General features: G+C 46.6%; 1 protein-coding gene across 5 annotated transcripts in view; it reads left to right on the top strand.

Moving 5' to 3' along the window:
• The window catches only part of Tns1 (tensin 1), a 216,371-nt gene that overhangs the window by 33,962 nt on the left and 166,456 nt on the right, over positions 1–15,953 (top strand). The window contains exon 1 of one of the 5 annotated variants that reach the window (XM_045147175.1): positions 14,614–14,632. The exons of the other annotated variants lie outside the window; for them this stretch is intronic. The gene's annotated coding sequence lies outside the window, so the exon portion shown is untranslated. Of the gene's footprint in view, positions 1–14,613; positions 14,633–15,953 lie in introns of those variants that run through there. 5 annotated transcript variants of the gene reach the window in all.

The following is a 15,953-nucleotide window of genomic DNA, read 5'->3' on the forward strand; positions in this document are numbered from 1 at the left end:
TGAAGGCGCAGGCCCGGCGGGCGGGGCGGGGCGGGCTCGGCGACCGTGACCGCGGCCGGGGGCGGGGCGAGGGCACTGCGCTCCCGCCGGCCGCCGCGCGGGGCCCCGGCTCGGAAGGAGCTCGCGTCCGCGGGGCGGGGTGCGTGCCTGCGGGGCCCGGGAGCCGTCGGGCCAATGCCCTACCCCTTCTTAATCGGCCAGGGCCATCTTTTGGCTGCTCCAGTGTTTCTTAGATGCTCTTGCTTAGAGTGCGGGGGGGAGGGGGGGAGAAGGGAAACTGAGGCAAGAAGAGTGGAGCAGTTGCTGGCGGAGTTCCAGCTAAGAGCCCTCGTAGGCCTGGGCAGACAGGGTGATGGGTCAGATTCGGGGGGAGGATCTGGGGCGTTTGGCCAATGGGGGTGGTTGTGGTGCCGTGAGTTTGGAAGAAGGTGTGTGCTGGAGGAGTGGCTCAGCTATGCTCTAGGACATCTCCCCTCTCCTGTAGGGCACTGCCTTGCCCTCCCCTTCCTTGTCTTCGCTTCTCTCTCCTCTTTCTTCTCGCACCATCTCCACCAGGCGACCCGCTCCCTGCCCTTTCACCTGCTCCGGGTGTTCACACTTGATCTGGGCAGTGGCTCAGGGGTGGAGCAGGAAGGGGGCGGAGCCTTCAGCGTTGGAGGTTTAGGGTTAGGAAGTGCCCATTACCTGGGTGGCCTTGGGCGAGTCCTGGACCTCACTGAGTCTGCTTCATCCAATAAGAAAGCCACCTCCTAAAGGCGGATTGAGCTAATGCTGCGGATGTCCAGCAAAGTGCTGGCGCGGGATAGGTGCTGGAAACCTATTTGATGAATATCACCTGTTTCCAGTGAGGGTCGGCGGTGGTAACTTTGGAGAAAGGGTACTGATGGAGGGGCAGGTTTGGGAGGGGTTCCCTCCTGAGAGATCTTGTATACAAGCCGCAAACACTTCTTCCTGGGGGGTGGGTGTCTCCCTGCATGTTAGCTTCAGGTGCAAAGGGCCTGTGGCATGCAGTAGGAATGTGGCCAGGATGGCTTCTGCTGTTATATCCGGTCCTTTTGGCTCCCTGGGCTTTATAAAGGCCTTGCCATTGGTAGGGAGTTTTGTGTTTCTCTCCAACACCCACCAACTTGAGTACATCTATCTAGGTGGGATTTTTCTGCCCCTAATCCCCAAAGTCCCAGATCTCTCTCTCATCTGTCCCTTTCCCACCCCTTTCCTGTCCCAGAGTCTCTTAGTAACTGTGAACATTTGTGCTTTAGGTCTTAGAAAGATGTGTTATCTGATTTTATTCTTGTCATCTCCGAGGCTGGAAGATCAGGTTGTCTCTCAGGTGGGGAAATTGAGGTACCAGAAGGTTGACTATGGTTTCAAAGCCCCTTGTTCCTGAGGACATTTGCCTACCCTTATCTGCCCCTTCCTTAATGTTTTATCTCTTGCAAGCAGCAGGAGATAGTAAAGAAGATAAGGCTCTGAGCTTCCATGGGAAAAAGACTGAGTTGAAGGACTAGGTGGCCCAGAGAGACCCAGGGAGGTGGTAGCCCTTGTTGCACGTGGAGCCAGAGGGACATCAACGGTGACTCTTGGGGTGTGGCCTGTCTGGCGATTCTCATCTGTGCTGGGGGCTTGGAAGCACCAGAGGGCAAGCCATTTTTTCCTGCCCAGCCGGGAGGCCAAGCAGGAGGGGAGTAAAGGGGAGTGGGCCGGGCAGGGCAGTGCCATACAGATGAGGCTCTTTACAGGGTTTTCCTCCATAGGAAGTGTGATCTCCTGGTGGTGTGTGCTCCACCCAGCTGGCAAGACTCTCCCTGAAACCACAGCTCGCACTGCAGCCCTGCCTTTTCCTCCTGCCAGGAAGGGCGGGAAAGGGAGCCTAGCCCCAGAGACAGTTGAGCTCTGTGCTCTGGGTTTAGAACCGTATCCACTCAGTGGTCATTCCGACTTGCCCCTACTTCTTTTTAATTTTAATTTTTAATTTTTTGTTTGTTTGTTTTTCAAGGTAGGGTCTCACTGTAGCCCAGGCTGACCTGGTATTCACTATGTAGTCTTAGGGTGGCCTCGAACTCACGGCGATCCTCCTACCTCTTCCTCCCGAGTGCTGGGATTAAAGGCGTGCGCCACCACGCCCGGCTTGCCCCTACTTCTTGATGGATTCACCGAGCAACTTTCGAGCTCTCTCCCTGGGACGGGTGCTGTTTTGAGGCAACCAGGCAGATAAGAGGGTTAGGCTGGGGTAGCCCAGGGGACTTTATGGAGGAGGTGTGGTGTGAAGTGGGACCTAAATGATGTCACTGTTGATGAGAGGAATGGAAAGAGCAAGGGCAAAGGTCCTGAGGGGAGACAAGCTAGGAAGGTAGGTGTCTAGAATGCAGTGCTTACTGAAGAGTCTTAAGCATGAGACACACGGTCCGATTTCCATCCTGCCAGGCTGTGCTGGCCTTGAGCAAGGACAGGGGCCCAAGAAGCTGGAGCCCACGTGACACTGGATAGTGGCTTAGCCTGGAGTGCTTGCGGAAAGGCGGTAAGAAGGGATAGATCTGGGGTACATCCCCAAGCAAACCCCAGAGCTCTGCTGGTAGGTGGGATGTTGGACTCAGGATGACTCTTCAGACTTTGGTCAGAGTGACAGGGGACAGGAGTCCTTCACTGAGGTGGAGAACTGGAAGACCACTCCAGGGGTTCCTGCATGGATTCTTTCCCCAGCTCTTCCTCTCCCTCATCTGGGAGTCTCTCTTTTTCTCTGATACTGACCATCCCAAATGCAGTGCCACCTTCTTCTGCAGTTTGGCTGGAGGCTTGAGTTCTGCAGCCACCAGGGATCGCTGGATGGAGGGGACTTCTGGGCCAGGACCATCGGTGACTGCAAACGCAGCACGGTGTTCCATTCTTTGGCATGGGAGACAGACTTTTGAGTTGAAATACTGATGGCGCCAGTAACCCACTCTGTGACTTTTGCCAAGTCACTAAATCCGTTTCCGCATCTGAAACACAGTGGTTATGGTGGGGTCTACATCGAGAATAGTGACCCAACTTAAGGAGCTAAGTTGAAACTTCTGTGCTCAACATAATGGCCCGGATACCCATGACCTTGCAGTGCCTGGCGCTACCTACACAAGACCATTATAATCGGAGGAAAAGATGATGACATCAAAATAAAAGAGAGACTGATTGAGAGGGAGAGGGGACATGATGGAGCGTGCAGTTGTGAAAGGGAAAGTGAGGGAGGAGGGAGTTATAATCGTTTATTGTCTATAATTATATGGAAGTTGCCAATAATAAAAAATAAAACTTAAAAAAACCCCAAATTCTGTGCTCAAAAAGTTACTAATCTGGGGAGCTGGGGATGTAGTTCCGTTGGTAGGTGCAGTGCTTGCCTAGAGTACGTGAAGTCCCGGGGTTTGATGACCAGCTCTGCATATATCAGATGATGTGACACATGCCAGTAAATTATCAATCAGGAAGATCAGAAGTTCAAGGTCATTCTCAGCTACCAGTCAGTTTGAGGCCAGCTTGACAGCCTCTCTAAGAAAGAAAAAGGCACTAAATATTGACGTACTCTAGTTTATTTTCTTTTTAATTAATTAATTTATTTATGACAGAGAGAGAGGGGGGAGGGAGGGAGAGAGGGAGAGAGGGAGAGAATGAGCATGCCAGGGCCTCCAGCCACTGCAAACAAACTCTAGACACATGTACCACCATGTGCATGTGGCTTACGTAGGACCTGGAGAATGGAACCTGGGTCCTTTGGCTTTGCAGGCATGTGTCTTAACTGCTAAGCCATCTCTTCAGCTCTAGCTTATTTGTCTCACTGTCCCTTACTGCATGAAAGGTGGGGAGAACCTGGGCTGGCTGTCATGGGGACATCAATGGGAGGTTCCTGGGTCATCAGAGAAGCGTGTCCAGAAGTCTGTTCCCTGCACATGACACCTGAAAGACAGCTGTGGCTGGAGATCTTGTCCGTAGGTTGGAACTACCCGGATGCTTTAAGATGGGCACGCCTCTGCAAGGTTTAGACTAGGCACTGGGATTTGTCAAGTGGCAGGGCCATTTCTTCTTACACAGTTTGTAGACCCTAGCCCTGGACTAGAACTTCCACTGCAAGGAAATGGAAACTTGTTCTCAAGATGACTGGTACACAAATATTCATGGCAGCTAAATTCACAAGAGCCCCAGACTGGAAAGGACCCAAACATTTCACACCGGGTGGACAGGTAAACAAACGGTGATGCAATTGGATAAAGCAATGCTCCCGGGTCATGGAGAGCACGTACTTACTCTTACGCACAGTGGGGTGGATGCGGCTCTGAAATGTGGTGATGACGAGAGAAGCCAAGAACAGAAAAGACACACCTTGGACCATCTGTTTAAATGAATGGACAAAATTCTGGTGGCAAGGGCCAAACTAGTGTATACTAGGATTGAGGGAGGGAGGGCAGTGGAAAGAGGAGCTGTAGACAGGTATGGACAAGTGTTTTTGAGGAGCAGAACTGATAGTTGTCCAGGTATGCTTATATACTTGTCAAAATTTTGGGCTCCTCCCAACACCTTGAAGGCTGAGGCAGGAGGATAACAATTTTGAGGACAACCTGGGCTACATAGACTAAATCAAACAAGCAGACTACTTACTAAAAATTCCCCTCCAAATTCATTCTCTTAAAAGAGATGTAACACCACACCTGTAATCCTAGCTCCTGAGAGGCTGAGGCAGAAAGATTGGGCGCTTGAGGCTAGCCTGGGCTATATAGGGAGATCCTGTTTCCAAAAAAACCAAACCAAATAGACAAGCTATCAGAAAACAATACCTCCCCCTAAGGTCCATCCAGCTGTACTCTTTAAAGTGATATATTCTCACCACTCCATCACACCTATTAATCCCTGTGCTTGGGAAGGTGAGGCAGAAGGCTTGTCATGTGATCTAGGATAGTCTGGACTACAGTGTGAGACCTTGTGTCAAAAAATAAAAAAAAAAAACAAAAAAATAGAGCCGGGAGTGGTGCCACACGCCTTGAATCCCAGCACTCCTCAGGAGGCAGTGGTAGGAGGATCGCCCGTGAGTTTGAGGCCATAGTGAATTCCAGGTCAGCCTGAACTAGGGTGAAACTCTACCTTGAAAATCCAAAAATCCAAACCAAACCAAATACATAAATAAATATTTTTTAAATGGGCTGGAGAGATGGCTCAGTGGTTAAGGTGCTTACCTGCAAAGTGTTAAGGACTGGGGTTTGATTTCCCAGTAACCAGGTGGCACATACATCTGGAGTTCATTTGTAGTGGCTGGATGTCCCGATGTCCTCATTCTTTCCTTCTCTCTCCCTTTCCTTGCAAATAAATAAAAAATATTAAAAAACAAACAAGCCACAGACACAAAGGGATTCATTTTATTGCATATAAATGACATCTTAATAAAATTTATTTAAAGAAAATTTCTCACATGAGTTTCTTTTTCAGACCCTCCCCCACTTTTGAGACAGGGTTCTGAGTGCCGGGATTCCAGGCCTGAGCCACCATGCCCAGCTGCAGCCCCCTTGAGGCTCATGCTTCTGAGATCTGCTTTCCTGGGAGCACCCAGCCACTGGCATGTCCCTCACAGTCCTTCTGGGTTCTGAGACTCTTGCTTTTTCTTTCCTTTTGTTTTCGGGGGGGGTGGGTGTCATGTTCTTAAGGTATAAATCACATAGTTTACCACCCACCTATTTGCAATGTAACATTCAGTAACTTTGTGTGTGTGCCCAGAGTTGTACAAATTACCATGGTCAATTTGGGCATGTTTTCATCATCTCAAAGATCAACCCCAAGCCTGGTATGATGGTTCACACCAGCAGTCCCAGAGTTTAGAGGGCTGACACAGGAAGGCTGCCTTGAGGTCCGGGCTAGTCTGAGCTGCCGAGTGAGAACCTGTCTAAAAAACCAAATCAGAATCAATATAACAACCAAAGCAAAGCCATCAACCCTCCAACCTCCCAGCCCCTTCCCAGCCCTAAGCAGCCTTGAATCTACTTCCTGTCTCTGCGTGTTTGCCTCCTCTGGAGGCTTCCTGTGAGCAGAGTTATGGAGCATGCGGTCTTCCTAGCGTCAGTGTTTCAAAGGACTTCCATGTTATTGCTGCATTTTTTCCCCTTGATGGCAGAAAAGTCTTCCTTTCTATGAGTACACCGTATTTCACTCTTCCATTCCTCAGTTTTGGATAGTCGGGTTATTTTTATCTTGGTTGTTAGGAAGAATGCTGTCATGAGCAGTCATGTTCATTTTTTTTTTTTTTCATGGATATATGATTTCAGTTCTCTGGGGTGTGCATACCTGTGAGTGGAAATGTGGGGGTCAACAATCGCTCTTTGTTGTTTTTTAAATTCATTTTATTTGCAAGCAGAGAGAGGGAGAGAGAGAAAAGTGGGCACTCCAGTCACTGCAAACCAACTCTAGATGCATGTGCCACTTTGTGCACCTGGCTTTACAATGGTACTGGGGAATTGAACCCAGGTTGTTAGGGTTTGCAGACAAGTGCCTTAACCATTGAGCTATCTCTCCAGTCCTAGCTCAAAAAATTAGGGCTGGAGGGATGGCAAGTGCCTTAACCGCTGAGCCATTTCTCCAGCCTTATGTTTAACTTTTAGAGAATTTAGAAATTGTTTTCCAGGGTAACTTGTATTTGTTCAAGAGGGCTATATTAGTTACTTGGCACATTACTGTGACATACTGCCTGGCAGAAGCAGCTTAAGGGAGGAAGGACTTGTTTTGGCACACAGTTTGAGGGCATGTAGTCCTTCATAGTGGGGAAGGCATGGTGGCTGGGTCCGTTGGCATAAGTCACCTGCTCTTCACATCTTGGTGGCTGGGAAAGCAGAGAGCTTGGGCAGGAAGGAAGTGGGCTTAGAATCCTCGAAGGTCCACCCTAGGCAGCCACCAATGTTTTGCAACATTCAAAACAGTGCCACCAGCTGGGGACCAGGTGTTCAAGCACATGAGCATGTGGTGGTGGGGAGGAGGGGATTTTTACATAAAAGAACGCTGTAACAGCCTATCCAAAAACTGGGTGACTTAAACCAATAAAGTCTTATTGTCTCACTGTTCCCGAGGCTGTAAGTCCAACTCCAGGTCTTGTCAGGGCCGTGATGCTTTGAAAATGACGGGGGACAGACACTTCCTTGCCTCTGCTCAGCTCCTGTTTGTTTCCGCACCAACGGGCTTGTCGATGCGTCATTCTGACCCTCCGTCTTCGAGGGCCCTTCTTCCTGTGTCGTCACGTCATCTTCTGTCCACGTCTGTTTCTGGGTCATCTTGCAGTGAAGCCCACTCATGTGATTGCATTTTACTCAGTCACCTTTGTGAAGACGCCATTTCCATATGAACTGGCAGACAGAGGCAGAGGTGGAGGCAGGAGGATCCGAAAGTCAAGACCAGCCTAAGCTACATTGTGAGACCTGTCTCAGAATAACAACAACGAACAAAACCAAACCCCACACAGACCATGTATGTGTGCGTGATTGGAATTAGAATCTCTTTCTATTTTGTTAGTTGTCTTTACCCTTTTTTGAGGCACAAAAGTTTCCTTCTTTATTTACTTATTTTGAGGTAGTCTCACTATGTAACCCTGTATGACCTCAAACTTGCTGTTTTATCTTTCTGCTTTCTACTGATATTATTGGTATCTAACACCAATCCAAGCTAAAAGTTTTGAATTTTTCTTTTTCTTTTATGGCCTGTGCTACTGATGATACCTACAAATCCATTGTCAAATCCAGGGTTATGAAAATTGGGCCTTATGTTTTTCTAAGGGATTTTAGTTTGGGATTTTATTATCTCTGTTTTTAAATTGGAGTGTTTCTTAAATCAAGGCTTTAGGATCTTCTGCACATGGTCATGTTGTTTGTGCACTGAGATAGCTTTGTTTCTTCCTTTTCAGTTTGGGTGCTTTTTAATTTAAATTTGTTATTCATTATTATTATTATTTTTTTTTTTTTGAGGTAGGGTCTCATTCTAGCCCAAGTCGACCTGGAACTCACTCTGTAGCCCCTGGCTGCCCTCAAATTCAATCTTTCTACCTCAGCCTCTTGAGTACTGGGATTCAAGGGGCATGCCTGGCAAAATTATTAGTTTTAATTAATTAATTTACTTTTTGTTCGAGTCTCTTGGATGCATCTACTAATACAGCATTGGCTAATTATGGCAAGGGCAAGTGTCTAGCCTCGTTCCTGATCTTAGGGAGAAGCACTCTGGTATGTGACCGTGATGCATGTAGTGTTAGCTGAAGGTTTCAGAGATGCCCTTTATTAGGGGAGGGCATTTCCTTCTATTTCTTGTTGGTGAATGTTTTTAGTTTGTGCATTGGCCCTGGGTTTTGTCAAATGCATTTGGAGATGATCATGTGCTTTTTATTATTTATTTATTTTTCTTTTCTTTTCATCTCTTTCTTTCTTTCTTTTCCTTTTTTTTTTTTTTTGTCTTTCTAGGTAGGGTTTTCCTTTAACCCAGGCTGTCCTGGAATTCACTATATAGTGTCAGGGTAGCCTTGAACTCATGGTGATCCTCTGCCTCCCAAGTGCTGGGATTAAAGGCGTGTGCCACCATGCTCAGCAATCGTGTGCTTTTGAAATTCTATCAGTAGAGTTGGAGAGATGGCTTAGTGGTTAAGGTGCTTGGCTGCAAAGCCAAAGTACCTCTGTTCGATTCCCCAGGACCCACATAAGCCAGATGCACAAGTTGGTGCATGCTTCTGGAGTTCATTTGCAGTGCCTGGAGGGCCTGGTGCACCTATTCTTCCCCCCCTTTCTTGCAAATAAATAAATAAAATTTAAATTCTATCAATAAATATTTCATGAGTCTATCTCAGATGTTGGGACAACTTTGAATTTCTGGGAGAACTCTCATTTAGTCATGGTATATAATTGTTTGTAGATGTTTTGGATGAAATCTGCTACTATTTTTGTGAGGATTTTTGCATCTATAAGAGAGATTGATATGTAGCTTTATTTTTATTGTAATGTCTTTGTCTGATTTGGGTAACAAGATATATTGACTGAAGAGTGGAGTGACAGGCATTTTCCACTTTTTGTAGCTGCTTTTTAAAAATTTTCTTAATTTTTTCATTTTGTTTTGCTTTTGAGACAGCATCTCACTATGTGCCCAGACTGTCCTGAACCCTTGTACTCAAAAGACCCTCCTGTCTCATCCTTCCATGTGGCTGGGATTGTCGGTATATGCTACCATGCCTGTTCCTTTTTTCTTTTTGAAGAGTTTGTGGACAATTGATGATGATAGTTCTTTAAGCCATTCAGGTCTAGGCTCACTCAATCTTTCTTTTTGTTTTTTTGAGGTAGGGTCTCACTCTAGCCCAGGTTGACCTGGAATTCACTGTGTAGTCTCAGGTTGGCCTCGAACTCATGGCGATCCTCCTGCCTCTGCCTCCCAAGTGCTGGGATTAAAGGCATGCGCCACCACGCCCGGCTCATCACTCAATCTTTTTACTTGTTTTAGATCTGATCAACTTTTTTATTTCTTCTTGGGTCAGACTGGGTAGTTTGTGTCTTTCTGGTTTTTTTTTTTTGTTGTTGTTGTTGTTTGTTTGTTTTTCAAGGTAGGGTCTCACTCCAGCCCTAACTGACCTTGAATTCACTATGGAGTCTCAGGGTAGACTTGAACTCTTACCTCTGCTTCCTGAGTGCTGGGATTAAAGGCATGCATGACTATGCCTGGAAGTTTGTGTCTTTCTAGGAAACTTGTAAATTCATTATAGTTACCTAGTCATCTTTTGCATGAGGTTGTTCATGGTGTTCCTTCCTTCATCTTTTTATTTCTGTAGGGTCCGTCGTGATGTTACCTTTTTCACTTTCAATTCTGGTCATTTGAGTCTTCTGTTTTTCTTGGCCCCTCTAGCTGAAGATTTTTCAATTTTGTCCATCAATTCAAAACCCCACCTTTCTTCCCTCCCTCCCTCCCTCCCTCCCTCCCTCCCTCCCTCCCTCCCTTCCTTTCTTTCTTTTGAAGTGGAGTTTTACTCTAGCTAAGGTTGATCTGGAATTTACTATGTAGTCTCAGGGTGGCCTCAAAGTCATGGTGATCCTCCTACCTCTGCCTCCCCAGTGCTGGGATTAAAGGCATATGCCGCCACCCCTAGCTTTATTTTTCCTTTTTCATTCAACACCACTTATTGAGGGGCCTGTGCACAGTGGCTCCCCGAGTCCTGGAAGCGCCCCACATGAAGCAGGCGTGAAACCACACTGCGAGATGGGAGCACTGGGGTGAAGCGCCTCTCCTGGCGTGCTGGGGCTGTACCAGTGCAGGTCCCAGCACTTGCTCCAGCGCCCGATGGCCCTCATGTGGGGGATCATTCTGCTGAACGCAGGGCCTGTGACCTCGGTGAGTCCACTCCATCGGTAAGAGAAGAGCCTTGGGTCAGGGCTCCCTGCCAGTGAGCATCAGTAGCCCCAGGCTGGCCTCTGAAGTGTGCTCCCTCATCCCGGTACGGATTGGGCCTGCTGGAGGAGTATTCCATCACTTCAGGTATCCCCGTGACTCTGAGACTGTCCCTCACAGCACCTGAGCAACCTATGTTGCCCTTGGAAAGCTCCTGATTCCTCTGCAGGTGGCCCCAGGAAGTGTTAGCACTACAGGGATCTTATTCTCCTCCTGTCTGCTTTGTCTGGGGCTGGGGTCCACGGTGAGGTGGACCCTAGATACTATTTTCTTTCCTATATGGGAAAATATACCCCCCCCCATCTACCTACTTCCTCAAGGTATTTTTCTTTTTTTTTTTCTTTTCTCATTTTTATTAACATTTCCCATGATTATAAAAAATACCCCATGGTAATACCCTCCCTCACCCCCCCCCCATTTTCCCCTTTGAAATTCCATTCTCCATCATATCCCCTCCCCATCACAATCATTCTACTTACATATATATAATACCAAGCTCCTAAGTACCCTCCTCCCTTCCTTTCTCTTCCCTTTATATCTCCTTTTTAACTTACTGGCCTCTGCTACTGAGTTTCTTTTCCTTCTTACACAGAAGCCCAATCATCTGCAGCTAGGATCCACATATGAGAAAGAACATGTGGCGCTTGGCTTTCTGGGCCTGGGTTACCTCTCTTAGTATAATCCTTTCCAGATCCATCCATTTTTCTGCAAATTTCATAACTTCATTTTTCTTTACTGCTGAGTAGAACTCCATTGTATAAATGTGCCACATCTTCATTATCCACTCATCAGTTGAGGGACATCTAGGCTTGTTCCATTTCCCAGCTATTATAAATTGAGCAGCAATAAACATGGTTGAACATGTACTTCTAAGGAAATGAGATAAGTCCTTAGGATATATGCCTAGGAGTACTATACCTGGGTCATATGGTAGATCAATCTTTAGCTGTTTTAGGAACCTCCACACTGATTTCCACAGTGGCTGGACCAGATTGCATTCCCACCAGCAGTGTAGAAGGGTTCCTCTTTTTCCACATCCCTGCCAACATTTATGATCATTTGTTTTCATGATGGTAGCCAATCTGACAGGAGTGAGATGGAATCTTAATGTAGTTTTAATCTGCATTTCCCTGATGACTAGTGACATAGAACATTTTTTTAGATGCTTATATGCCATTCGTATTTCTTCCTTTGAGAACTCTGTATTTAGTTCCATAGCCCATTTTTTGATTGGCTTGTTTGATTTCTTATTAGTTAACTTTTTAAGTTCTTTGTATATCCTAGATATTAATCCTCTATCAGATGTATAGCTGGCAAAGATTTTTTCCCATTCTGTAGGTTGCCTCTTTGCTTTATTCACTGTGTCCTTTGCAATGCAAAATCCTTGTAATTTCATGAGGTCCCAGTGATTAATCTGTGGTTTTATTGCCTGAGCAATTGGGGTTGTATTCAGAAAGTCTTTGCCAAGACCAATATGTTGAAGGGTTTCCCCTACTTTTTCCTCTAGCAGTTTTAGAGTTGCTGGTCTGATGTTAAGGTCTTTAATCCATATGGACTTAATTCTTGTGCATGGAGAGAGAGAAGAATCTATTTTCATCCTTCTACAGATACATATTCAGTTTTCCCAGCACCATTTGCTGAAGAGGCTGTCTTTTCTCCAATGAGTATTTTTGGCATTTTTATCGAATATCAGGTGGCTATAGCTACCTGGACTTACATCTGGGTCCTCTATTCTGTTCTATTGATCTACATGTCTGCTTTTGTGCCAGTACCACACTGTTTTTGTTACTGTGGCTCTGTAGTATAGGTTAAAATCAGGTATGGTGATACCACCAGCCTTATTTTTGTTGCTCAGTATTATTTTAGATATTCGAGTTTTTTTGTGATTCCAAATGAATTTTTGGATTGTTTTTTCTATTTCCATGAAGAATGCCTTTGGAATTTTGATGGGGATTACATTAAATGTGTAGATTGCTTTTGGTAAGATTGCCATTTTCACAATATTGATTCTTCCAATCCAAGAACAAGGGATGTTTTTCCACTTCCTAGTGTCTTCTGCAATTTCTGGCTTAAGTGTTTTAAAGTTCTCATTGTAGAGATTCTTTATTTCCTTTGTTAGGTTTATTCCAAGGTACTTTATTTATTTATTTATTTTTGATGCAATTGTGAATGGGAGTGATTCTCTGATTTCATCCTCTGTGTGTTTGTTGTTAGCATATATGAAGGCTACTGATTTCTGTGTATTTATTTTGTATCCTGCTACATTGCTGTAGGTTTTGATCAGCTCTAACAGTTTGCTGGTAGAGTCTTTAGGGTCCTTTATATATAGAATCATGTCATCTGCAAATGATGATAACTTGATCTCTTCCTTTCCAATTTGTATCCCTTTTATGTGTGTCTCTTGCCTTATTGCTATGGCTAAGACTTCCAGAACTATATTAAATAAAAGTGGGGACAGTGGACACCCTTGTCTTGTTCCTGATTTTAGTTGAAAAGCTTCCAGTTTTTCCCCATTTAGTAATATGTTGGCTGTAGGCTTGTCATAAATAGCCTTTATTATATTGAGATATGTTCCTTCTATTCCCAGTCTCTGTAGGACTTTTATCATGAAGGGATGTTGGATTTTGTCAAACGCTTTCTCTGCGTCTAATGAGATGATCATGTGGTTTTTGTCCTTCAATCCATTTATATGATGTATTACATTTATAGATTTGCGTATATTGAACCATCCCTGCATCTCTGGGATAAAGCCTACTTGGTCTCAAGGTATTTTTGTGTGTGTGTGATGGGATCTCATACAGCCCAGGGGGGCCTCAAACTCTGTATATATGTCTCCAGTGGAGGATGACTTTGGACCTTGTATTCTTCTGCCTCCTCCTACTCGCAAACCTGAGATTACAGGCATGTACTACCACGTTCAGTTTTATGCTGTGCTGGGGATTGAACCCTGGGCTTCATGCATGGTAGGCAGGCACTCTACCAACTGAGCTACATCCTTAACCCCCTCAAATTCCTTCTGATGTAACAGTATGGGACACACATGCAGGAGTCTTGTAGTCTTAGAGTATGTTGTGTGCTCACACACGTCTCCTCTCCTCTGTCCCATTGATGGTGGTGACTGGCTTCTCATGTTCCTGGACTGTGGTTCCCAAAAGCTCTCTTGTTTTTGGATATTTCTGATTCTGGGTTATGTAGACATCACTTAAAGGTTTGTTGTCTCTGAGAGGGCTTAGAAGTTTGGAAGGGAGAGGGTGGGGACCCAGAACAGAGAGAAGCACTGGGAAGACTGGCCTGGGGCTCACCAAGTAAGGTTGCCAGCAAGTCTGGAGATCTACCTATCTACGCTTTCCCTGGGCTGGGACTACAAGTGAGTGCTATTAGACTCAACATTTTTTTTTTTTTTTTCCCCTGTGGGTTTCAGAGATTGAACTCAGGTTCTCATGCTTGACAGGAAAGCTACTTTGGTGACTGAACCATCTCCCTAGCTGAACGTGGTGACATTGATATCTTACTGGTTATGCAGACCTCGAGAGGCTGGTATGAGGATTAGAAAGTATGCAGGTGAAATCCTGGTATATGATATGGGCCCTTGCTCAACAGATGATTCTTGCTGTATTATTCTGAGACCCTAGGATAACAAAGTGCTGAGTGCCCCCAAACAACCTAGTGCTCAGGGCCCCACGAGGCCCACAGTAGCAGGCCAGGGCACCTTCCGCTGACTGCAGCTGCCTGCGGGCCCGCAGCCTCCCCCCTGGTGTGTCTTCCTTTTTGCTCCACCCTCTGAGTGTGTAGAGGCCCCTGCCCCCACTTTCAGGGGGGTTGCTGCTGTCCGGCTTGATGAGTGACTAGGCTAGATGTCCCCTGCAGCGGACAGGTGGGTGGATTTTAGTGGGGGGCCATTAGGAGGAGAGGAGGGTATTATGTGCTGGGCACAGAGTGAGTCACCGATTAACATCCTGGCTTGTTTCTACTGGCACTTGACTGGGGCACCCAAGCGAGGGTGCCAGAGGTGCCTAGGTTCAAACCAGGTTCTGTTCGACCCAGCGGTTAGAAGGTGGGGAGGTCACTTCTGGGTCAAGCATGAAGGGAGGGGCAGCAGAAAGCTCCAGTGCCCCTTGCTATTCATGGAAATTCATCAGGCTTGGATTCCACCCTTGGGACACAGCTTGCGAAGATCCTGTGTCTTTGAACACCCAGTCCGATGCTCACAACTGCAAGGTAGCAGGTAGGAAAGGCAGAAATGTGATCACTGGGGCTCGGAGTGGAAGGAGCCTGGGATAGTCGCATGGCCAGTAAGGCAGCACGGAACAAGGACCCCAGACTTGAAGAGCGCCTGCGCAGACGCTTGGCTTGGCTCGCTTTCTTCCACGCTCACTAGCGGAGACACTGGACAAGTTGCATAGTCTCTTTGTGACTTGAGTTTTTGATCTGTGAGAGGTCTGGACTCACAGATTATTGTCCGGATTAAATGAGTTAATGCATATAAAAATGCTTCGAAGAAAAGAAAAATGCTAATCAACTGTTGCTGACATTCTGCTGTGTCCCGGGGTGGAGGCTGCAGCGGGGTTGGGTGAAGAAGGGCAGTACTGGGAGTGCCAGAGAGATGGCTTAGCGGTTAAGCACTTGCCTGTGAAGTGTAAGGACCCCGGTTCGAGGCTCGATTCCCCAGGACCCACGTTAGCCACATGCACAAGGGGCTGCACGCGTCTGGAGTTTGTTTGCAGTGGCTAGAAGCCCTGGGCTGCCCATTCTCTCTCTTTCTCTCTATCTGCCTCTTTCTCTCTCAAATAAATACATAAAAATAAACACAAAAAAATTGAAAAAAAAAAAAAGAGCAGTTCTGGCTGGCTTCTGGTGCTCGGGGCTAGACGAATGCTACCGAAAGGTCCTCGCTGAGCTGGCCTGTCTTGGGAGGTGGTGAGATCTCAGCAGCCGTCTTGTGTCTTGAGGAAGGCTGGCCTGGAGGCAATCAAGGTCTCTGGTTTTAAGATACAGAGAGGATGACAGTCAAAGTTGATTTCTTTCCTGCCCCCTTAGCTTACACCAGAGTGCCTGGGGCCATTTTCTGCAGTGAGTGACTTTTCGCTGATAGGCTGGGGTCTTACCCACAAGACTGGCAGGACTGTGCGGAGGATGAAGTTGGTCAGGCATTGAGACTGCTTTGCCCGGCACGGACGGTGGCCAGTGACTTGTGACAGGGTGACTATGCTCATAGGATGCTGGGTCTGGCTGTCCGATGATCCCAGAACAGAAACACCCGTGTCCCCGACGCCTGGGCCAGGTGTGTTTGCTACTCTCCCTGGGGGGGGGGGGGCTGTGCCCTCTTAGTCCAGGCAAGCTTGCTGGGTACCTGGGGACTCCTGGGGGGACCTTCTTGGATTGAGCTCTTTCTACCTAAGGACTTAATCTTTTACTGTCTTTTGGTTATGAGGGCCCTAATCTGTGTCTTCTTACCTCTAAGGTATTTTTTCTTTCACCTTTTTAAAAATGTTTTTTTCTGATTTTATTTATTTATTTATTAGAGACAGAGAGAAGGCGAGGGGGGG

Source organism: Jaculus jaculus, chromosome 4 (genome assembly GCF_020740685.1).
Source record: "Jaculus jaculus isolate mJacJac1 chromosome 4, mJacJac1.mat.Y.cur, whole genome shotgun sequence".
In the NCBI taxonomy this organism is placed as follows: domain Eukaryota; kingdom Metazoa; phylum Chordata; class Mammalia; order Rodentia; family Dipodidae; genus Jaculus; species Jaculus jaculus.